The sequence below is a fragment of the Sander lucioperca genome, chromosome 1 (assembly GCF_008315115.2).
Source record: "Sander lucioperca isolate FBNREF2018 chromosome 1, SLUC_FBN_1.2, whole genome shotgun sequence".
Classification (NCBI taxonomy): Eukaryota; Metazoa; Chordata; class Actinopteri; order Perciformes; family Percidae; genus Sander; species Sander lucioperca.
This window is the reverse complement of record NC_050173.1, coordinates 53,870,667-53,895,666: the sequence shown is the minus strand read 5'-3', so window position 1 is coordinate 53,895,666 and position 25,000 is coordinate 53,870,667. Positions and strand designations below refer to the sequence as shown.

The window sequence follows — 25,000 nt, the reverse complement described above, 5'->3', positions numbered from 1 at the left end:
AGAGAGAAGACAGATAGAGAATACGAGATAGAGAAGAAGCAGAGAAGAAGAGAGAAGTAGCAGTAGCGAGAAGATCAGAGAAGAAGAGACGAAGAATCGAAGAGAGCAGACAGAGAGAGAAGAAGAGAGAAAGCGAGAGAAGCAAGAGAGAGAAGAAGAGAGAAGAAGAGGAAGAGAGAAAGAAGAAGAAAGAGAGAGAGAAGAAGAGAGAAGAAGAGAAGAAGAAGAGAGAAGAAGAAAGAAGAGAGAGAGAGAAAAGAGAGAAGAAGGAGAAGAAAGAGAGAAGAGAGAGAAGAAGAAAGAAGAAGAGAGAAAGAGAAGAGATAAGAGAGAAGAAGAAAGAAGAGAGAGAAGAAGAGAGAGAAGAAGAAGAAGAGAGAGAAGAAGAGACAAGACGAGAGAAGAAGAAGAGAAGAAGAAGAGAAGAAGAGAGAAGAAGAGAGAGAGAAGAAGAGAGAAGAAGACTCAGACAGACAGGTCAGAGAGAGAGAGACAGGCTCAGTGACCACCAACTGGGTCAGACAGACAGGTCAGAGAGAGAGAGACAGGCTCAGTGACCACAACTGGGTCAGACAGACAGGTCAGAGAGAGAGAGACAGGCTCAGTGACCACCAACTGGTCAGACAGACAGGTCAGAGAGAGAGAGACAGGCTCAGTGACCACCAACTGGGTCAGACAGACAGGTCAGAGAGAGCGAGAGAGAGACAGGCTGCCCAGAGAGGAGCGTATATGTGCTCACTGCTCAACAGGGGAGATAGAAACAGAGATACACTTCCTCCTCCACTGTGAACAATTCTCTTCACTAAGAGACTTACACTTTGGAAAAATAACTAAACAAATATTAAATGTCCCGACGTTACCATGAGAAGAGAAGCTGGTAGTTCTCCTCGGAGAAGGACAGCAGCTCCACTGGCAGATAAACATGTTCCTGAGGGACTCCCCACTAGAAGATCCCAAACATTGGTTTAGGATTGTACAGTAACTATAGTATACAAAACTGTTAAGTATTATATTGTGTTATGTATTTGTTTGTAATATAGTGTGTTGTGTAACAACAGTGCAGTATATAATCTATGTGACAGCTACTGTATGTATTTAATATGTGATATGTTCTATATATAACCTGACATGGTCAGACTCAGATTCTAGTCAGAATGGGAGTCTGAAACCGCTCCATTGGGATTATGGGGCGGCTTTCAACCCAACAGGGAAAGAAAATTCCTCTGCACTCATTGGATAGACCTACAACCAATCAGAGCAACGGAACTCAACTGTCAACAGACGAGACGGTGTTTCGTCTCCGTAGCAACCACTCTTTGCACAATGCACTTCCGTCATAACTCCCGACTTTTAGACTGCATTGTAGCTGGATATATCATTTGTTTAGTGTAAATATGAATGTGGATAACGTTAGTGATAGTGACATGATGGATACAGTTGGGTTTCTAGAGATGAATCAGAGAAAACACGTTTTATTTCTCTGATTCACAGCTTTGTTCTAACGCTGGGCTCCCTCTCTTCAGTCTCTCTCTATCTCTCTCTTCAGTCTCTCTCTATCTCTCTCTTCAGTCTCTCTCTATCTCTCTCTATCTCTCTCTTCAGTCTCTCTCTATCTCTCTCTATCTCTCTCTATCTCTCTCTTCAGTCTCTCTCTATCTCTCTCTTCAGTCTCTCTCTATCTCTCTCTTCAGTCTCTCTCTATCTCTCTCTTCAGTCTCTCTCTATCTCTCTCTTCAGTTTCTCTCTATCTCTCTCTATCTCTCTCTTCAGTCTCTCTCTATCTCTCTCTTCAGTCTCTCTCTATCTCTCTCTTCAGTCTCTCTCTATCTCTCTCTATCTCTCTCTTCAGTCTCTCTCTATCTCTCTCCACCATATAACGTTACCGTGCTTTCAGGTTGTTGAGGATCCGCTCCGTCTAAAACTCTGCCATTTCATGAAGCTGTTTGTAACGTAGAAATAAAATAGATTATTGATAATTTCATTTCTATAGTTTTTAGCTGACATCACCAGCTGACTTCTCTATTGGCCGTTGAAACAGGTGAAGTCTCTTACGTTCTAAAACCAGCCTCTGTGACTTGAACAGTTGAGTCGTAGCGACACCATCAGCTGTGTGTGTGTGTGTATGTATGTATGTGTGTGTGTGTGTGTGTGTGTGTGTGTGTGTGTGTGTGTGTGTGTGTGAGAGAGACGTTACTGTTCGTTACTGTATCTGTCCATCATAGTATAAAGCCTGTCCTCACAATTTGATTGGTCCGAACAGCTCTTGTTCGAGCATAATTGCTCCTCAACGGATCAAGTCCAGACCGAACTTCCCGACCTCGAATGTTGTGGGCGGGGCTAAGTTCAGCTGGCATTCAGTCCAGCCGAGAGGTAGAATACCTGCTAACTGTAAAAGAGCTAAGAAGAAACACAAAGAGGCAACACTCCTGTCCAACACAGAACAACTGTTTGCCGATTATATTTTTTGCAACAGCAAAAAGATAAAAATAATTTCATCTTTCATACAAATGACATCAATAAATGGAAGCAGGCCATCTGTAACAGTTACTCACACATTGCCAAAGAAGGCGTTGGTCGCAGAGGCCGCTTGACTGTGTGTCAGGACGAAACCCTTGATACAGACAAGCCTTTACTCACTGTTACTTATTACACTAAAAAGGTACAGTGCTAGTACAGGCAAATGAGGCAGGCCTCAACACTTTGAGGAACTCTTCCCCAAGCTGAAAGCAGAGGCTGAAAGAGACCGACCTAGTACCAGTTGCATCACGATGGGAAGAGACACAGGATCAGATGAGGAAGAGGAGGGTGGCACCATGATCCCAGAGGTCACAAAACCAGTCCATCTGGCCCTGTCCCTCTTTCAACAACTGACAGATGGCCTGTCCCTCCTGGAGCTGGACTTCAGAGTTCAAGGAGCTCACTATGACCAGACTCGCTGAATCTGAAACCACCAATCAGCTGAGACTTGAGCTCCACCAGCTAAAGGAGGACAGCCACGAGGCCATCACAGAGCTGAGTAGGGAGAGTGAAGTCACCACCACAGAGCTGAAGGAGACCCAGAGGAGACTCGGACAGCTGACACAGACCATACTTGAGCTGGAAGAGGAGAACACCACAGTACATCGTGGTGCATACAGGCACCAATGACCCTCACACCCTTCACCGAGGCACTGCTGAGGCCATGGCCAAGATGGCTGAGAGGGCCTCCAGGGAATTCCCTGACAGCATGATTATCTCTACCCTTCTCCCCAGAACAGACACCCCTCCACATGGATATCTCAAGGAGATGTGCAGCCCTTCCAAACATCCACCTAGCTCACCACGCAAACATCGGAACATGGGATCTCTATGATGGGATACACTTGAACAAGGGTGGGATAAGAACTTTTGCCAAAACGTTGAAGGATGTTACCCTTGGTCGCAAACCCAACCATACCACCCACCAAACTGCTGCTCCCAGGAACTACAGACCACCCAGATACCAACAGGACAGTCAGAGGAACTCTACATCCCACCGTCCCACAGCACCACGCCCCCATACTATATCTCACCCTCCTGTCCCACCAAGACACAGAACCCCCCCCCATCATCACCAACAGATGACCTACCCATCTACGATGAACAATACTCCCCCTCTCCAACCAAGTACACCGATGTCTGAACTCAATCAAAGAGATGCTCCACACTCTGTAACAGATTACTGCAAACATGAGGTACAGAGATACCATAGATAACACACACACACATACACACACACACACACACACACACACACACACACACACACATATACACACACATATATACACACACACACACATATATACACACACACACACACACACACACACACACACATATATACACACACACACACACACATACACATATATACACACACACACACACACACACACACACATATATACACACACACACACATACACATATATACACACATATACACACACATATACACACACACACACACACACACACACACACATATACAAACACACACACACACATATAAACACACACACACACACACACACATATATACACACACATATACACACACACACACACACACACACACAAACACACACATATACACACACACACACACACACACATATAAACACACACACACACACACACACACATATACACACACACACACACACACACACACACACACACACACATATACACACACACACACACACACACACACACACACATACATACAACACACACACACACACACACACGCACACACACACACACACACACACACATACACACATACACACACACATACACACACATATATACACACACACACACACACACACACACACACACATACACACATACAACACACACACACACACACATATACACAAACACACACACACACACACATACACACATATATATACACACACACACACACATACACACACGCACGCACGCACGCACACACACACACACACACACACACAGTAATTGGTTACAGCAGTTTAGCCTCTTTTTGCTTTCGTTTCATTTTATTCATGTTTTTAGTTGAATTTCTGAATTTTTCTCTAAAATGAAATCTTTAAAAATAAGCTTTTGGAATATTCAGGGTCTGTACTCTAGTACATGTGGTCTTAAGACCAGAGAACCTGATTTCTTTAATAACGTAAATGATGTTGATATTTTAATTCTGTTAGAAACGTGCTGTTGATCTGATACCATCACCCAATGGCCCTCAGGCTACAGTGAAATTACAGTTCCTTCACTTAAACTGAGCACAGTCCACCGTGGCAGAGGCTCTGGAGGAATATTAATCTGGCTTAAAGCTGATCTCACCAATCACATCAGCACGGTCAAACAAAACAAACACCACATTTGGCTGAAAATGAATAAAGACGTGGGCATTTGTGACGTAGATTTATATCTGTGTGCTATATACACTAGAGTCCGGATCGGGCCGAATTTGTCTGTCCGAGCCCGACCCGAGCCCGACAGTTAAAATCTCATTTTTTTTCTCATACTAATGACACATGTACGTTTGTTTGTGTGGAAAGCTTTTATTAAGCAACTATAGGAAGGCATTCAGAAATGTCAACAGATGAGGTCATCAGCTCACACGGGGGAACAAGCTCACGTTAATAATCTGTTTAATTTAAAATATTCAACGTGTTAACCTCTCCTGACCGTGGTCAGAACACCAGGGGAGAGTCGATCAGCAGCAAGATATGAGCTCCTCATAAATATGTATATATTATTGGTTAAGAGTCTGGTTTAAAGAGACCATATAGAAGAAAAGAAAGGTGAAGCCTACAGGAAGAAACTGAGCAGGTTAGTTTGAGAAAACCTACCTTGGATTTTAATTATTTACAGCAAACAGAAATCTGGACATATTTTAGCTAACATTTTAGCAACCATACAAGGAATATATAGACCCTTTGCACGTGACGTCACGCTCCACTCGCGCGAATTATGAACGCCATGACGGACGGCGGAAGAGCTATGCTGTAGACGGACGGCAAGCTAAACTCGTACGTTTTCGTTCGTGTTTGTGTTCTCACATTCACAATCTGCAGAGTAATCCTCACCAACACAAGCATTTGTATTGCCTTTCTGTTTTAAATGACTGATAAATAAAATTACCTTCAACGAGCTAGCTGCCGTGCTAACCAGCTGTTCCTGCTAACAGGTCCAACCCGATGATGACCCACATAACTAGCTAACATCGGTTATTCACTGACCTAGCTACATATCCAAAAAGTAAGCCGTTCCATTGATCATTTAACTTAACACACATACAAAAATATCGGTTAAATTAAAGATGACATGGCACGGAAAATAGCTTCAAAAAGGCCAAAAAACGAGTTAATTGCGGGTCTGCGGAGCTCCTACCCCGGCTAGCTGACGAGCTAGCTGCAGCTAGCAGTACCATATAAGAGGCAGGCGCATTGCTTTCTAGCGTTGTGATTGGTCGAGCGGACGTAGCGGCGCGCGCAACTTGCGTGCGTGATGACGTCGTCATCAGGTCCATATCTGCGTAGGGGGGCGTGACGGTTGACCATAATAATGGATCTTATTTAGATGTGTAGAGTGTTAAAACGTATGTTTATACCGATGGTTAACGGTTAAAAAGTTAGTGGTAGGGAAAGGGTGTCCAACGGTCATACATGGTGTGTTTGTAGTGTTTAAAAGGCAGTGTCTCAGCCTGTCTGTCTGCTTTTCCCTGCCGTTTTTTTAGCTAGCATTGCTAGCTAGCTTGTTAGCTTGTTTTTTCCTCCACAACACTCCTCATCAATCAACGGGGCTTTTTTCTTTTTAATTCTTTTGGTGAAAGCAAGAGGAAATGTCTTTCAGACATGTCTACACAGGGTAAGTAAATTAAAAAGCAAAATGTTATGTTTAAGCCTATTCTAAGATATTTCATTCATTCATTCATGAATTAAAACCTTTTTGTGGCATATACAGTAATCTAGCTAGTCTTCATCATTAGGTCCTTATCCATGTGTTTTTAGCTAACTTAATATATATTCTGATGTGTGTGTGTGTGTGTGTGTGTGTGTGTGTGTCAAGGTTATTAATAGTTTGGCATTATTCATTAGTTTTTATTTTTATTTCGTCACAATCACAACGCAATCAACAAGCTGCCCATACTACTGCTAGCTTTGGACTGCTCGCTAGCTGCTGCCCATCGCGTCGTAATATCCACCGGTCAAATCTTAACATAGGCTACAGCAAATATAATCACAGATAAGAAGATGGCTAGATGTTACAATTATTTGTGGTTACTACTGATCATAGACACTGTGATTCCCTGAACACTTCCCAGAGCTGGGATGTGTTCAGGCATCCATTAGGAAGTTGCATTGGCACACCCAGTGAACAACGGTATGGGTAGCCACGACCGACCATGTCCTCTAAAAACATGGGCTACGTGTTATATAAATCTTTACTTGAGTAAAGAATAGATGTTAATACAAAATAAACCCTAGACTGATGTCTTATCTTTGCCATTATGAGGTACCTCCCCCCGCCGTTAGCGTAGCATCGTACCTGTAACCCAGCCAGCTACAAAGAACTGGTTAGCATCCAGACTTTTAAAAGCTTTGAGATCAGCACCAGTATATGGGGATATCCCGTTTACCACATAGTGGTCCAGATCAGCACCGGTATATGGGGGTACCCCGTTTACCACATAGTGGTCCAGATCAAGTGGACTGAAGTCGGGCAGACTCTGTGATTTAATGAGGTCCGTGAAAACGGAGGGAGAAAGAATTAAGGGTCGGTATCCAATCCTGCTATCTCCAACTTCTCCAAATACTGCTCTTTGTGAGCACCTACCAGATGCCCTACCTCGACCGATAACGGCACGACAACTTGTTGTTCAATATAGAAGAAGCCATAAAGCCATAAATACAGTTTATTTAGTGTTATGTATTTCAAACTGATTGAAACTATGAAACTTTCCGTTCGTCTACTACTGTTTAGCCTGTGCTGCTGCCGTCCGTCATGGTGCTGTCATGTCGTCGTGTGATGTGTTTGCAAAAGGTCTATAAGGAAGATCCAAACAACAGTCAAGACAAGGAGACACCTGCGACAAATATCCTGGACAGGGCACTAAAAGGACATCAAAAACAGCAGATTAAGCAAAATAACAAAGAGGTAAGCCACAAATTTGACTGATTTAGCACCATAAGCTATTAAGCTACCTCTGATAAGAGCTGAAGACAGAGCCATCGCCATGTTGTCAGTTAGAAATGGATACTTTTAAGGGGCGGAGCCTCAGCAGCCTTACTGTCAACTACCCAGCCACAGGGACTAGTGAAGTCAACTACCCAGCCACAGTGACTAGTGAAGTCAACTACCCAGCCACAGGGACTAGTGAAACCAACTACCCAGCCACAGTGACTAGTGAAACCAACTACCCAGCCACAGTGACTAGTGAAACCAACTACCCAGTCACAGTGACTAGTGAAACCAACTACCCAGTCACAGTGACTAGTGAAGTCAACTACCCAGCCACAGGGACTAGTGAAGTCAACTACCCAGCCACAGTGACTAGTGAAACCAACTACCCAGCCACAGTGACTAGTGAAACCAACTACCCAGTCACAGTGACTAGTGAAACCAACTACCCAGTCACAGTGACTAGTGAAGTCAACTACCCAGTCACAGGGACTAGTGAAACCAACTACCCAGTCACAGGGACTAGTGAAACCAACTACCCAGCCACAGTGACTAGTGAAACCAACTACCCAGCCACAGTGACTAGTGAAACCAACTACCCAGCCACAGTGACTAGTGAAACCAACTACCCAGTCACAGGGACTAGTGAAGTCAACTACCCAGTCACAGGGACTAGTGAAACCAACTACCCAGTCACAGTGACTAGTGAAACCAACTACCCAGCCACAGTGACTAGTGAAACCAACTACCCAGCCACAGTGACTAGTGAAACCAACTACCCAGTCACAGTGACTAGTGAAACCAACTACCCAGTCACAGGGACTAGTGAAACCAACTACCCAGTCACAGGGACTAGTGAAACCAACTACCCAGCCACAGGGACTAGTGAAACCAACTACCCAGCCACAGTGACTAGTGAAACCAACTACCCAGCCACAGGGACTAGTGAAACCAACTACCCAGCCACAGTGACTAGTGAAACCAACTACCCAGCCACAGGGACTAGTGAAACTCAAAGGAAGAAATATAAGGACTACATACTAAGAGACTCTCCCGAAACCTTAGTATCAGACTTCATGGTCCTAAACAGACGTGTATAAAGTACTAGAGACCCATACTTGAGTAAAAGTACAAGTGCTCTATCAAAAAAGTGACTTGAGTAGAAGTAGAGGTGCTCTTTAAGGTGAGACACTACAGGTGAATAGGGTAAAATTTTTAACTAGCAGATATCACCATGAAACTCTCCCAGTTGATTACTTACATTAAGTTGAGAAGAAAATGTATTACAAGTTTTCTGTAATTTAAGGTTTAAATATGCAAATTAGGCATTATCTTATTAAATATGCGCTAATTTGCATATATTTAAAAAAAAAACGAAATCTGAGTATTGGATGAACCCAGGTTCAAAATTATTTTTTCATTGTGTTCACATATTAGATGGGAAAAAAATTACAGAGAGATTTATGGATATCTTTTATTATCCTGTAAATCAGAATATACTGTCAATAGCGTTAAAAAAATGATTTTCGCCATGTTTTTTGGAATAAAATGTTATATAAATCAGGCTAGGAATAATATATTTACAAATCCCTCTGTAAATGTCTTCATAATATAACTAGGTACAAGGCTGGAAGGTTTGGTGTATAAAGGTGCTACTGAAGTGGAGATTTCAGACTTGGAGTATGAGAGAAAAGTCATTTTGAGAAAACGGGCTTTAAAGATTTATATTGTAAAATTCCACACATTTCTATATGAAAACATTGCTAACAAGCAAACAACAGGCCAAGTAATAGTTTATAACAAGGTAGACCATGAACAATGACAGCTGAATAAAACAACATTGCCAAATAAGACCTTCAACTACACACTTAAAAATGCTGGGTTATTTTGGTTACTCATATGCTGGGTTAAGGCTGAAATTATAAATTTACCCATAATTGGGTTACAAAATGGTTAAACATATTATAACCTATTGCATTGGGTTGATGACGTTGAACGAAATCCAGGCTTCAGTTTTTCAACACTGCTGATCCGCCAAATTTTGGATGACATTGTTTTAACACACACACACACACACACGCGCGCGCACGCACGCACGCACGCACGCACGCACACACACACACACACACCCACCCACGCACGCACGCACACACACACACAGACACACACACACACAGACACACACACACACACACACACACACACACACACACACTCATGAGTCATGACATGGTATGGGAAGAATAAAAAACGTGACAAAAGACGTATAAAAAACGTTTGTTTCGTAGATTAGATCATATGGTTTAGCTTAGTTTAAAAACAGTCTAACGATATTAGAATAATAACTTGTTGTTTTAGCTTCGTTTTATTCAAGTAACGTTATTAAATATAAATCCAACACGATTTGCGTTACAAATAAATACCAGCAAAGAACTACGGCGGGCGAAGACAGAAACACATTGAAAAGATCACTCTATCTGGCACCCCGCCCGCTGGATCTTCACACAGGGAAAAACAAGCGCACCTCTTCAACTGACGTAACCCCCAGTCACCCCACATCGTCTCTCTCGCTCTCGATGAGTTGGCATCGGAACAGCAGCAACTCATTTCTCAAAAACAACATCTGGTTCCTGGAGCAGGGAGGCGAGGTAAGCATTCTCATTTTACCGGTAGTTTGTTGCTGAAAATGTGCTTTGTTAAACAGTGCTTCTAGAATAAACTCTAATGTTACATTAGCTAACGTAACTTTGCGTATGTTCTTGACACGCCCATTTTACCGAGGATGCATTGGTTGGTAACTTGTGTCGGTACACGATCCGTTCTGCCTGCACGATCCGTTCTGCACATGCGCAAAATGTTCGCGCATGCGCGGTTGTACGAGGATTTACGACACTGCACGATCCGTTCCACGCTTCCGGTCGACAGCCAAGCTAACGTTAGTTTAGCTAACAGCTAATTCGGCTAACTGCTAGCTGAGACAGCATGTAATAACTTTAAAAGACCCTCAAAATAAAACTTGAAAATAAACGTTGACATATATAACAAACACCTAACATATATAACAGCTGTTACGTCAGTTCTACTTTACTTGTGCTCATTTAAAATCCAATCACTCAATACTTGTCTTTATTGTTATTACTGTGAAGTCTTAATTTAGCTGTAGCTGCTTTTCCCATTACGTTTGAGTTAACGTTATTTTAGACTGAATCTAGCTGTCAGCTAGCGGTTAGCCGAATTAGCTGTTAGCTAGGCCTGCAGCGACGCGTCGATGGCGTCGACACATCGACGTCAAAATTACGTCGACGTCGTATTTTTGCATCGACGCTTCGCCACACACACACATGTGGGAGACCAAAACATTGCAGGAAACAGCAACCTCCTCACAGAATTCCCAACAAAGCCCTGCAAAAAGCCCCATGAAAAGAAAAAGTCCTAAAACAGCTCGCCCTTAATCATCGAGGGTATGGGAATACTTCAAATATAGTCCGAAGTACTAACGTTAGCTAAATTAATTTCATGTTTGTGTAGTGTGTTGTGTAGCCTGCGCACTTAGGTGGTGCTAGCTAACTATCTTAGCTCTCCGTGCAGTTTGTTCGTGCTACGTTAGTAGCTAACGTTAACGTTAGCTAGCTACTGGCGCCTAGGCAGCTGTGTTTTGCTAACGTTAGTTATCATCTAATGTTGGCTTGAATGGTAGCTAGCTTACAGCTGCAGAACACAGCTATCTATAGTAGCTAACGTTAGCTAACGTTAGTTATCATCTAATGTTGGCTTGAATGGTAGCTAGCTTACAGCTGCAGAACACAGCTATCTATAGTTGCTAAGGTTAGCTAACGTGAACGTTAGCTACTAGCACGAACAAACTGCACAGAGAGCTAAGATGCGTTGGTTAGCCTAGCACCACCAAAGTGCACAGCTGCATTAGCATGTAAACCTACAGAATAGCAGTTAAGAGAGTCAGTTTGATTATGCATCAGGTTTTATGTTGGGACTGTTATGTTGTGTTAAACAATCCAAGTAATGTCTGTACTGTTCACTGCACAGTGTTTTTCTTTTTTGCACTACAACTTGATTTTTTTGAACAAGAGTTATGTTGGTACTGTAAAAGAGTAAACAGGCTGGCCTTTCATTTTGTATAGCAGTAAAATAATTATTTTATTTTGTGTAAAGCAGAAGATTTTTTGCTATGCAAAATTGTTTAATAAAATATATTATTAAGAATTTTTTGGTATTTATTTGAGATACATTATGGTTTTTATTAATCGAGCAACAGAAAAATAATCGTTATATTAATCGTCCAATTAGTCGTTAGATTAGTCGACTAATCGATAAAATAATCGCCCGATTAATCGTTTAATGAATAATCGTTTACCCCCCAGCTCTAGTGTTAGCTAAACTAACGTTAGCTTCCCGGTGGAGGCTAGCCATAGGCTAGCGTGGAACAGATCGTGCAGGTCGTATCCTCGGTAAAACAGTATTATCTTGCGCATGTGCAGAACGGATCGTGTACCGACAACTTGTATGAACTTCGCAGCACCCGTATCCCAACATTCATTTCGGCATTCAATGATGGTCGGGTTTCCGGTACATAGACAAAAATTTTTAGGCAAAATTTTTTCACCGGCAACTGTAACCGTCCTCAGCCTACGTTACGTTAACGTTACGAATGACCATGACTGTGTTAAAAGACAAACGCCGCCATCTTGCTTGCTGAATTGTGAACATGCAGAAAAAGGAGCGAAATTTGTATTCAGCGATTATGTAGCCTACTTTGAATGCTCAGGCTTGCATGTGTTTTAGCTGTTTGTGTAACGTTACTAAATGTTATGTATTAAGTACTTTATGTAGTTCCTTTAAATACAAAATACAAATTGTAATGCTGACAAAGACAGGCGAACACATCGCCGGTTCCCGCCAATAGGTTCATTTTAGTTAGTGAACAACCTGGCAAAGAAGTCTTGCGTCAGTCTAATCAATTGGGACACAACGTGTGTGTGTGTGTGTGTGTGTGTGTGTGTGTGTGTGTGTGTGTGTGTGGCCTGCCAAAATAACTATTCTTGATTATTCATTATAAGTTATTAGTTGTCAAATGTTGTTGTTGGCGTAATGAGAATGAGCGCTTGCTTGCTTGACATTTCTGAATGCTTATTGAAAGTGATGTATGGCAGCTTTGTAATGTTTTTTATTATTATTGTTTTCCTGTAGATGGATGATCATGTTCAAAATAAACTGGTAGAATGGGACCTGGGTGATTTACTCTCTACATTTGAAGGTAGGCACATTTTATAAAAGCTTAAAAGTTTTTAATAAAAGACATATATGTACTATGAATAAGAATGGCAAAATCCAACTTTTTCATGTCCAATACTGATATTGTAAATGTGGGTATCTGCCGGTAATATTTTCTGATACCACTGCCCCGAAATGCAACAATATATCCTGTAGGTTTGGTTTTGATGCAGCACTTAACAATCCCGCTGTAAATCAACAAATATTCTGAAAATAGCCTAGGCCTGCTGTTACAAATAAATGTCTTTATGATCACTGATATTTTAGTATAATACTGGTCCGATCAACGAAACATGTCTCTGGACGGCTTACTGTATTTGACCAGTTTCCACGCAGAAAAAAAAGAACCTGAGTTAAATTTTCTCTGGACTTCACACTTTAATCAGTGATCAGTTGCTGCAAATGTAATTAAGTTAGATTGAGTTCAATGAAGTTTCACTGATGTCACAAAGAGCTTATTAGTTCTTATTCAGTATCTCAAAGTATAAATCACATGACAAGACATAGACCCAAAATTTGCACAAGGACCAACTCATCAATATTTTGAACGGAGTTTCTACAGCAAGCGGTTCTAGTCAAATTAGGGCCTGGAAGAAGAATAATGATAAAAAGAGGAAGCAAGAAAAGAACAATATAATGCATTGCTCTGGAATGCCGTGACATTTAAGAGGGTCTATACCAGGCACGGAAAATCAAGGAATTTGAGCATTTTGTAGTAAAGTCAGAGCAAGGTCAGGGAATCTTTTTTGCATTTTGAAATGTAGTCGCCAGAATGTGATACAGAGTTGTAGAATTTTACATTTGACTTTTATGCTTGCAATATTGCTTCTGCTACCTGTGGTGATCCCCCCCCGGCACCTACAAAATCCGGAGGAAGACGGTCCGCCCCAGCTACGCCGAATCTACAAAAGCTTTCATAGGTGAGCAGCCTGCGAGTTAATACAAATGTAACAAATAAAACAAGCGCCAACAAGTATTTTAACAGATTGTCTCAAGATTTGCAGACCTCGATACATTTTCCTTTTATTTCCCGCTTAAAATTGGTTGGTTGATGTGACTGAACCCGAACTAACCAGATATCAAATATCTGCCCGAACCCGGCCTGGCCCATCGGGTCCAGTCGGGCTCAGTTGGGGTATCCATCCTCTACTACCTCCCTCTCTCAGACCTATCGCACACATGTGTCAGACCAAACCACTGCGCAACGATGATCTGTTTCAGTTTATTGTTATCATTATTAAAACGAAATGTTGTTAGAGCAAACACAGAAAGACATAGTTTTCCAGTTGTTAACCCATTACTTAATTCATAATTTAAATCCCAGTAGATTATATATAATTTTGGCCTTCATTTTATCACCCAAGCTTATGCCTGTAACGAGGGTTAATATCTGAAGTAAATGCGTCTTATAAAGTTTGTTTTCTCTCTACAGGTTGGAACAAACATCGCTGAATACCTTACGAAAAGGACAAGCACAGAGGTCCCACATGTGCTTCTTCTTGGGGACAGGCATCAGTTATCACAAGCCTTTGTTATAGTGCATGGACATGCCTTGGAGCACCCATCTCTTCTTGGGGCAGTAGAGGCCTGCTTTAAGGCTTTTTATGTTTTTGATGTACAGTATCCTAGACCTTGTGCACAAGTGTGGGAGTTTTTGCAGATGATATCAGGAGTTATTTTAGACAGCAACCTCTTCTTCAAAAAGCATGTCATCAAAATCACCACAACTGCTTTCTTCCACCTTAAAATCTGTATCAGTATCAGTATTATCTTATGGTTTATGTATATTTGCACACTTTACATTTTAGAGAAAGTATAGCCTACTTTATTTATTTAGCATTGATGTTCTAATTGTTCATCTGAAATAGGAAGGCTGGATGTGGTGCTAAACTCCTCATCGCTAGCATCACTGCAGGCGCCGCCAGGATCTTTATTAGCGTTGAGATGACTTTTGAAAAAAGTCGATGGTTGGAATATTACTCCTAATTAAATCCTCTCTGCTATCCTTCTCCCCTCCACTGCTCCACCGTCTTTTATCCATGTTGTTTGTTCTGTCAATGTCCTCGACTCTCTTTCACTCTATCCTCCATCGCCTGTCTTGCCGCTATCAACAGTTTCCGCGGTAACCTGACTCGTAGTCATCAGTCACAGCCGACAGCCAAAAAACTGATCATGATACTTTTTTGTGTGCAACTAAATCATTGTTAACACACATACACACAAACACACACTACTTAATTCATTTTATTTTAATTTAATAATAAAAACAAAGGATGAGGCCACACAGTTAGTGGGGTCTTGGAGGCCCCCTAGAGGTCGGAGGCCCCCGGGCACCGGCCCAATCAGCCCGGTGGTAAATCCAGCCTTGATTGCAAGTAGTTTATTTTAAAATGTACTACTCAAGTACTGAAAGTAAAAGTGCAAGTATTGTGTTATTTAGTTATTCAAGAAAGCAGTTAAAAGTTTGAATATCATATTGTTTATATTATGTCAAATGTTTAGCCAAGGCTGTAGCCAAAGGAATTAACAAATATTAATTATACTAAAAATAACAAATATTAACAAATACTGAAATAAAATGTATAATTATCACACTGTGCAAGTAAAATAAACATCCTCTCCAGCACAGTAACGGTTAAAGCCCCAAAAAGTTAACACACACCAGCTAGTAACATGTGATGAACAGGAAAGTTAGTAAGCTAGAAAAGTAGAGATTAACTAACAGCTTCACTTCACAGAGTCAAAGAGTTAACATTCAGACTCACTGCAGACACACACACACACACACACACACACACACACACACACACACACACACACACACACACACACACACACACATACACACACACACACACACACACACACACACACACACACACACACATACACACACACATACACACACACACACACACACACACACACACACACACACACACACACACACACAGAGACACACACACACACACACACACACACACACACACACACACACACAGAGACACACACACACACACACACACACATACACACACACACACACACACACACACACACACACACACACACACACACACACACACACACACACACACAGACATACAGACAGAAGATAAACTAGCAGCTTCACATCACAGGGTCAAACAGTTAACATTCAGACTCAAACTACTCAGGAACAGATTAATCTGCTGCAACAACAGCTCAATAGAAAGAGAACAAACTGACATCGTCTCTGACTTCTGAACGGAACCGTAATGAAAACAAACAACGCAATCTCGGGGATTTCTTACGTAAATTACATAATTATCATACGTAACTAACGTAGCCTTAACTACACACACTGTAACCTACACAGTCTCCGCAGCGTGAGGAATTCACAACAGTAACGAGTAACGATGCAGCACATGAAAAATCTATCAGAGTAAAAGTATTAAACTCATCGAAAATATGTACTCAAGTAAAAGTGGAAGTAGGAGAAAAGAATAATACTCCAGTAGAGTACAGATACAGCCTTTTAGTACTTAAGTAGAGTAGTAGTTGTACTTTGTTACTATACAGCTCTGATAAGGATATAAAGGTAGATCTGGTATTCTTTACTAACCATCCAGAAGCATGGCACCAAGCCCTAAGTTCCACCAACAAAGACTACAAAATGTCAGGGAACAGAGTAATGAGACAACTCTATCTAGATTCCAAGAACAAATTTAACATCAACCTGTACAACAACGGGAAGGTGATGATCCAGGGATCAGACGCAAGCCTTGAGAAATTCAAAAAAGACTTTCCTAACTTAAAATCCTGGCTGAGGAAAGAAGACCTCAGTCTCCCCAACAGTGACAGCAGCAGAGACCCCAAAACCCCCCTCCCCCTCCTCCCCCTCTCGTCCATCTCCTCCATCTCCCCTCCCCTCCTTCACTCCTGCTCCCCCTCTTCCTCCTGCTCCCCCCTCTTCCTCCTGCTCCCCCTCTTCCTCCTGCTCCCCCTCTTCCTCCTGCTCCCCCTCTTCCTCCTGCGCTATTTTCCTCCGCTGCACAAGGTAAAACAACATCCAGTCTGTCACGACATCAGAGAAGTGAGTCAACGCTTCCCTCATCGTCAAGAAATTAGCAAAGGATAAGGGAAGAATACACATATGTATTTAAGCATTTGTGAATATTGTCTTTTTTAGTCTATGTCAATGAAAAGCTTAACTCTGACGTGCCTACTCCGTATCAAACACTCATGGCCATTGTTGTTCTAATTGGACTTGTTGTAGAAAGATGTAGTACTCACTGTCCTCAGGGAGCTATAAATACTTATTTTACCATCTTTAAAATTGGAAACATAACTGTGGCGAGCCTCAGGTAGGCGGTGTTAGTAATATTTGTTTAGAGAATTCCTGACACCATATATTGCCCGTCCAAAAGAAAGACCACTCAAGTATGGTTAAAGCTGAATAAAGGAGTTATAAGTCATGAAAATGCTCTCATCTGGTGCAGTGGTGTGTCCCACCTGCAGAATCACCTTACTTTAAGAAGAGTTCTCACTGACCTGAACTCTGATGCGAGCCATTTCCAGTGCTCAGTGCACGTCGCTGCTATGTGGGATTTATGCTAGCACAGGTTTGAGATGACTAGTCAAACATAGTGAAACAGATCACATCCTATACCAAATCGCCAAACTTGGAAAATCAGAGACATCTAGACTCACCCTGACTCTGTGCAGTAATAAAATGTCTAAGGCGCTAGAGCTCTGTGAGGCCNGTACTTTCTGAATGGTAGGATGACAGGGGACTCATTAGGCCAGTTCACATACTGCTCAGCTCTTGGGTCTAGTGTAGTCGACTACGCAATTACTGACATGGACCCTCCTCCATCAACGCATTCACTGTAAGACCTCAGTTACCACTTTCAGACCACTGCCAGATAAATAAAAGAACACAGGAAATTAAAATTATAGACACTAAAAAACTTGTAAAACTCAATCTGTCCTATAAATGGACATCTGACAGTGTGTCTGAATTCACCAATGCAGCTAACTCGGTTGAAATTACTAATCTTATTAACAACTTTTTAGTAATAACATTCACACCAAATCAGGCAGATGTAACTATGGCAGTAAATCAAATAAATGAACTATATCACAGAATCGCCCTCAAAGTTAATCTGTTGAGGGGTAATCCTAAACCCAAAAACACAACCCACAAAGAAAGATGGTTTGACAAGGAGAGTGAACTAATGAGGAAAAACCTCCGAAAAATCTCCACCCAAAAACAACCAAAAACACCACCAACCAAACAACCCAGAAATTAGAGAAAGCTACTGCAGCAAACTCAAAGAATATAAACAGATGATTCAGAAGAAAAAAACAAACACACTATAATGAAACCATAGAAGAAATAGAAACCTCAATAAGACAGAATCAGTTTTGGGAAAAAAGGAATAACCTAAACCCAAAACAGAACCAAGACCACCTCTGACAGACGGAGAAACATGGAGGAACTACTCTGAACACCTTTACAACCCAATCCCACCAGATAACCTTACAACTGGCCAACAAGTCATTACACAACAGTTACACTCCCTGGAAAAATCATAAAAGACAGTCAAAACCTACTGGACTATGAAATCACCCAAGAGGAGTTAACACACACACTCCATGAACTAAAACCAAGAGAGCATGTGGACCTGACAGCATCAGGACTGAAATGCTGAAACACAGCCCCCCCGAGCTGGAGAAGGCCTTTTAAAGCTGTTCAACCTCGTTCTTCAAGCTGGCTGCTTCCCTGAGGTCTGGAACAGGGGGCTTATATCCCCCATCTTTAAGAGTGGAGACAAATTCAACCCCAGTAACTACCGAGGTATCTGTGTGATCAGTAACCTGGGGAAGGTGTTCTGCTGTATTCTAAACGCCCGTCTACAGGCCTTCCTTACCCAACACAACGTCCTGAGTAAAGGTCAGATTGGCTTCTTACCAAAACACCGTACCACTGACCACATCTACACCCTACACACCCTGATCAACAAACATCTTATTCAAGCTAACTAAAGGAAAATCTTCGCTTGTTTTGTTGATTTTAGGAAAGCATTGGACTCAATTTGGCATGATGGATTATTTTATAAAACTTTACAAAGCGGTGTAGGGGGTAAAATAGATGATATAATCAAATCCATGTATATGGACAACAAATGTGCTGAGAAAATTGATAACAGCAGAACAGAATACTTCAGTCAGGGGCGTGGGGTGAGACAGGGCTGTACACACAGACACATAATGGTTCTTTAACTGTTCTTCAAAGGACTCAATGGTTCTTCAAAGAGTCATCACCAATTGAAGAACCTCTATATTTAGGGAATGGTTCTTCAAGTCTTTTATATGGTTGGTTCTTGGTAGCCAAAAACAATGAAGTTAGGGCACCAACAATTATTTTCATTATTGATTAATCTGCAGATTTTCTCGATTGTTTGGTTTGCATATAGGCTAAACATCAGAAAGCAGTGAAAAATGCCCAGCACAGTTTCCCATAAAAAAAAACCAGACCCGAATCAGTGCAGGCAACACGGAGTAGCTGCAGCTACGGACTACAAGCGTCCCCTGAGCTAAAACGGCAGTTGTCGGGGCAAGTTTTAGAGTGCCTTTGTGCCTCTTAACAGACACAAAATGCAATTAATATGTCTGTGCCACATGAACAGGGCCCTTACGTGTCAACAAGATGCGTTTTCAACTCAGACATTGTTTAAATTCACCTACCCTGGTCCCTGTCTCGATCTTGCCCTGCTAGCTGATAGCCGTTAGCTGCTAGCTGCCGTCCGGTGAGTGTATTCAGACAGGCTTCTGTGATAATCATCCCAATAACAATCCACGGAGCAGCTGTGGTGTTGCTATGTCCTCCAGTTACTGAAGGCTAGCTTTAGCTTGCTCTTGGAGCAGCAAGTTCATCTGCATGTTGCCCCTCTGTCTGTCTCGTTCTTTACAACTCTTGTGAGGCTAGTTCTTTGTCTGTATACTCTGGTTTGAATAAATAAGGACGACCATCAAACTCAAAAGGCTCTTCTGTGTGTTGTATATCTGCTATATTCTCCATAGTTACGTTACTCCAAGCTTCTTCCCTTGTGAACAACTCCACTCTTCGCTCTTCACACACTACGCTCCGATCTGCACACTGCTGGAAATAATCTAAATGTTTTGCTGCGAAGGCATGATCTGTGATCTGTGATCCTATGCAGGACATCCACCAGACCACCGGGCGCTCGGGGGATTGTTGTCGGCTGTGGGAGGGGGACGAAGGCTGCTTGCCTGGCTAAGGGAACTAGCTACCACACAGATCGACACTGGTTGAGGACTATAGTTGAAAATTAGCCGGCTGGCTAACACTGGCACATTTACAGAAATGTTGATTGATGTGTGTTGTCCTTTATAAATAAATAAATACAAAAAAAAAAAACTGACAAGCCTCCTACTCACCAACACCAGACAATCACACCCAAAATGGATGAGCTACAAATACACACGGAACTGCAGCGTGATGATTTTTTACATAAGCCTGGCTCAACACATTTATCAAGGACAGCAGATAGCAGCTAACAGCTAACAGCTAACAGCTAGCAGCTAGCAGCTAACAGGCCAAGCTACCTACCGGCAGGATCAAGACAGGGTAGGTGAATTTAAACAATGTCTGAGTTGAAAATGCATCTTGTTGACACAAAAGGGCCCTGTTCATGTTGCACAGACATATTAATTGCATTTTGCATCTGTTAAGACGCACAAAGGCACTCTAAAACCTGCCCTGACAACTGCCGTTTTAGCTCAGGGGACGCTTGTAGTCCGTAGCTGCAGCTACTCCGTGTTGCCTGCAGTGATTCGGGTCGGGGGGTTTTCTATTGAAAGTACTTCGTGGCCGGAATTCTCCTTTAACCAAATTATAACACAACAGAAACAAAACTAAATCACCAACTGGAACACAAACAAAAGCACAAGGCAAAATGCAGAGCTATCTGTCCCTAAAGAGAGAGTACAGAGCTATCTGTCCCTAAAGAGAGAGGACAGAGCTATCTGTCCCTAAAGAGAGAGGACAGTGTAGCAGACTACCTGACCACAGTTACTGATATCAAACTAAGAACTACATTGACCAAGTACAGACTCAGTGAGGACAACCTGGCCTTTGAGACAAGCCGCTACAAACAATCATGGCTCCCCAAAGAGGAGCGCTTCTGCCAGCTATGCAAGAGAGACAAAGTCGAGACAGAGCTGCACTTCCTGACAGAATGCACAGAACTGCAGCCAGTCAGAAGAACACAAACACCGACATTTGACCAAATAACCAACATCAAAAAAATGCAGATCCTGCTGGGAGAACAGCCAGAGAGCTGCAGTCTAGCAGCAGAATATGTCTTTACCTGCCACACACACACACACACACACACACACACACACACACACACACACACACACACACACACACACACACACAGATACACACACACAGACACACACACACACACACACAAACATACACACACACACACACAGACACACACACACACACACACACAGACACACACACACACACACACACACACACACACACACACACACACACACACAGACACACACACACACACACACACAGATACACACACACACACACAGACAGACAGACAGACAGACAGAGAGAGAGAGAGAGAGAGACCCTAACCTAAACTTCTCCAACTCCTGCATTATTGTGTCCACCGTTCTACAACAGAAAGACTTTCACCCTGCTACCATCCAACAGATCAATGCTGGCCTCTCCCAGGACTGTGCCATGAGACCCAACGTGTACCTGGGTCACCACCCCACCCTCGACCTACACTGCCTATATGATCACGTCCACCTCTACAAGCAAGCCGTCCCCATCTTCGCAAAGATGCTGAAGGACGCCACTATGAACCGCAACCCAGCCCCTCCACCCTTTACCTCGCCAAGGCTACCAAGAAATCCCACTACATCAGCAGCGAGGACCCCTCAACCCCAACCGCCCCAGCCGCTATATTACCATCCCCGCCACGTCACCGGCAGGCCACTCCCTCTTCTCCCCCCTGAACTGACAATAGTCCCTACAGACAGACTGACTGACAGACAGAGCTACGCCCAGACAGAGAGAGGAACAGCCAACCCACCACCCACCAGCCAACTGAAGGACATCCAGCACATGCTGAGCCTAATCTGTTCACACCTGATGGAACCTTAACACAATAAGTACACACACACACACACACACACACACACACACACACCAAACACTTTAGTTTGCTTTTTATTATTATTTTTTTATCTAACAAAAGAAAACATTTACATACAGTATCTCGCTGCTTCTACAGCGCTCACACTAGTTTCTCCAAGTAGATGTTGCATTTTTGTGTGGTCAGAGATTGTACCAAGCATAGATATAGAACAATAGATATGACATGACGTCATAACAAATGGCATAACTGTCCGCCATCTTACTAGGGTACTGTTTACAATTGTCACCTATGGCAGCAAGTATGGTTATCAGCTGTGCAGCACCTAACTGCTTTACCAGAAGGACCGAAGAGACCCAGGAGGCTGGCATCACTTCCCACATGTCAGTAGGAGTAGATAAAGTATTTTTTCTCTTCTGTTTTTAACTATAAATACAGAAAAGTTGGTGAAGTAGCTAGCTAGCTAGTTACGTTACCTAGCAACAGTTAACGGACCGGCTGAGATGTCAGTTAGTGGTGATTGCTAGCTAGCTCTTAACAGCATTTATGAACAGCAAACATTGTTTTAGTTGATTGATTTTTTTTAGTTGATTGATTTTTGACCTCAAATAAGACATTTAGTAACGTTAACGTTATAACAGGTTTTAACTCGTCGTTAATATTACCCCTACATTGACTGCTGCGGCTGATTTCACTCAATCTGTGTTAAGTTTTCAGTTAAATTAAAGTTAACGACAAGTACTCTTCTTTACTCCTAAATCTCATTTTATAATATCTCAAGACAAATCCAGCAAGCTAACGGTACGTTAAAATGTAACGTTACACATAGAGTAACGTTACGTTACACAAATCAACATTAGCCACATCCAGCAACACGGAGCCCTAACCGACCAGCCGCACTTAACGTTACATTTTCACCAGCTAACGTTAGCTCCCCAAACATTAGCCATGTTGAATCCTGCTGTCACTCATCAGATATTAACATCTAGTGTTGTCAGCTTACCTCATGCCTTTACACCATTTTCCTTTCAGTAAAGCAAATTAAAAGTTAATAATCCATGTTTTGATGAGGTAAGGAAAGTCTCCGCATTACTATCGTAAATGTAATTTCCATAACATAACGTTAGCGCAATGAAAATTGCGACAAGTCCATCAGCAGTTGTGGTGAAGTCATTCTAGTCTTTATCAACAAGAACTCATTGAAGCTAGCGAGGCTCTTCAACTACTCCACTCATCGTCTAAACTAACTCCATGCCGGCCGGTTGACAGGAAGAAAACAAACACTAAACAGGAAGTAGCGGGGTTGATGGGAAATGTGGTCTTATAGTTGAGATAAAATCTACACACATAAAAAAATGTATTAATAAATTACAGTTGGATGATGTTCTTATCGTAACTACCGCCCTATAGAACATAATACTGAATCTGTTTAGGATTTCTACGTTAAAAAATATTGTTTAATGTATATTAGCCATTCAGAATACCAAAGACAGTTTTTACATATTAAGTTCAGGCAAAATTGAAAAAATAAAATGATTACCTGCAGTATAAATGCAAAATTATGAGATTATCTTTATAATTGAACAAATTACTTGTTCTCTTGGAGCTATATCGATCAGAATTCCACCCAAATCTCTATTTTTTGTTTCTTTCTAGAAAGGCACAGTTGTCTTACAGTCATTACTTTGAATTAAAACCACTATTGATGTATTGGTAGAAAGATATAATTATTATAAAGACAACATGAGCCTCTTTCCCCATTGGTTCCAATTGAAGTAATCTCAGCTCAAGTATTCAGCTACTGTGTACGCTCGGTTTAGGGCTAGGTAACAATCCATTTTGTTTTGACGTTTAGTTGTGTCTTTCCAATAGGTCATGTATTTCTGTTATTGTCTGCAGATGATTTGGTTGGGCCGGATGGTTTGGGGGGGGTCCTGAGGTTCTGGGGGCTGTGAGGTGAGGGGGCTGAGGGACAGGGCTAGCTGACTGAGGGGACTTTTCTCTATGTTTCTCTCTTGGTATTGTAATGCTTTGTAGTGGAAACTATGGGGGTCGCTTGTTTTCAGGTGGTTGTAGAATTTGATATTTTTTCAGTTATAATTTGGAGGGGATATTGGTCTAGTTCTGCTCGGCAGGCATTATTTGGGATGTGTCTTGGTAGGTGTAGAAGGTTTCTACAAATACAGACATAAATAAAGACAGTCTCTCTCTCTCTCTCTCTCTCTCTCTCTCTCTCTCTATATATATATATATATATATATATATATATATATCAATCAACTTTTGGATAAAAAAAAAAAAAACGAAACCGCAGAAATCAATAACCTGCAAATAGCAACATAGAGATACCGGTGGCGGCTGGTGAAAAATATTCTCGGTGGGGCTTTGCCATACTTTTTTGTTTCTGTAACCATCGCAATACAATTTAACACAAACTGCAGGACAGCAGTGCTCAGTGAAATAGTCAGTAAAAAAAAGTTGAGGCATTCTTACACAAAAACATAAACATCATATTGAACAAACACAAGCCTTTCATTTGCATTTAAACTGAACTTGTAAACAATTGACTATTTCTACACATAACATCTTTTGGGAAGGCTGTTGACTGTTACACCAGTCACCCCTTGGGGGGGGGGGGGGGGTCCAGCTGCGCTGTTGAGCGCATGAAATGGTGCCATTGGTAGTAAATAGGCAACGCAACAGGCATGCTGTCAGAACAGAGTGGAAAGTGGACAATAACATGAAATTATTATAAAGTTTATAGGAAATCTTACACTGTATAAAGGATGTATAATATAGAAATGGAT

General features: G+C 41.9%; 1 protein-coding gene across 1 annotated transcript in view; it reads right to left on the bottom strand.

Annotated features, from left to right (window-relative positions):
* The window catches only part of LOC118496429, a 397,714-nt gene that overhangs the window by 360,456 nt on the left and 12,258 nt on the right, over nucleotides 1–25,000 (bottom strand). The gene's annotated exons all lie outside the window — the stretch shown is intronic.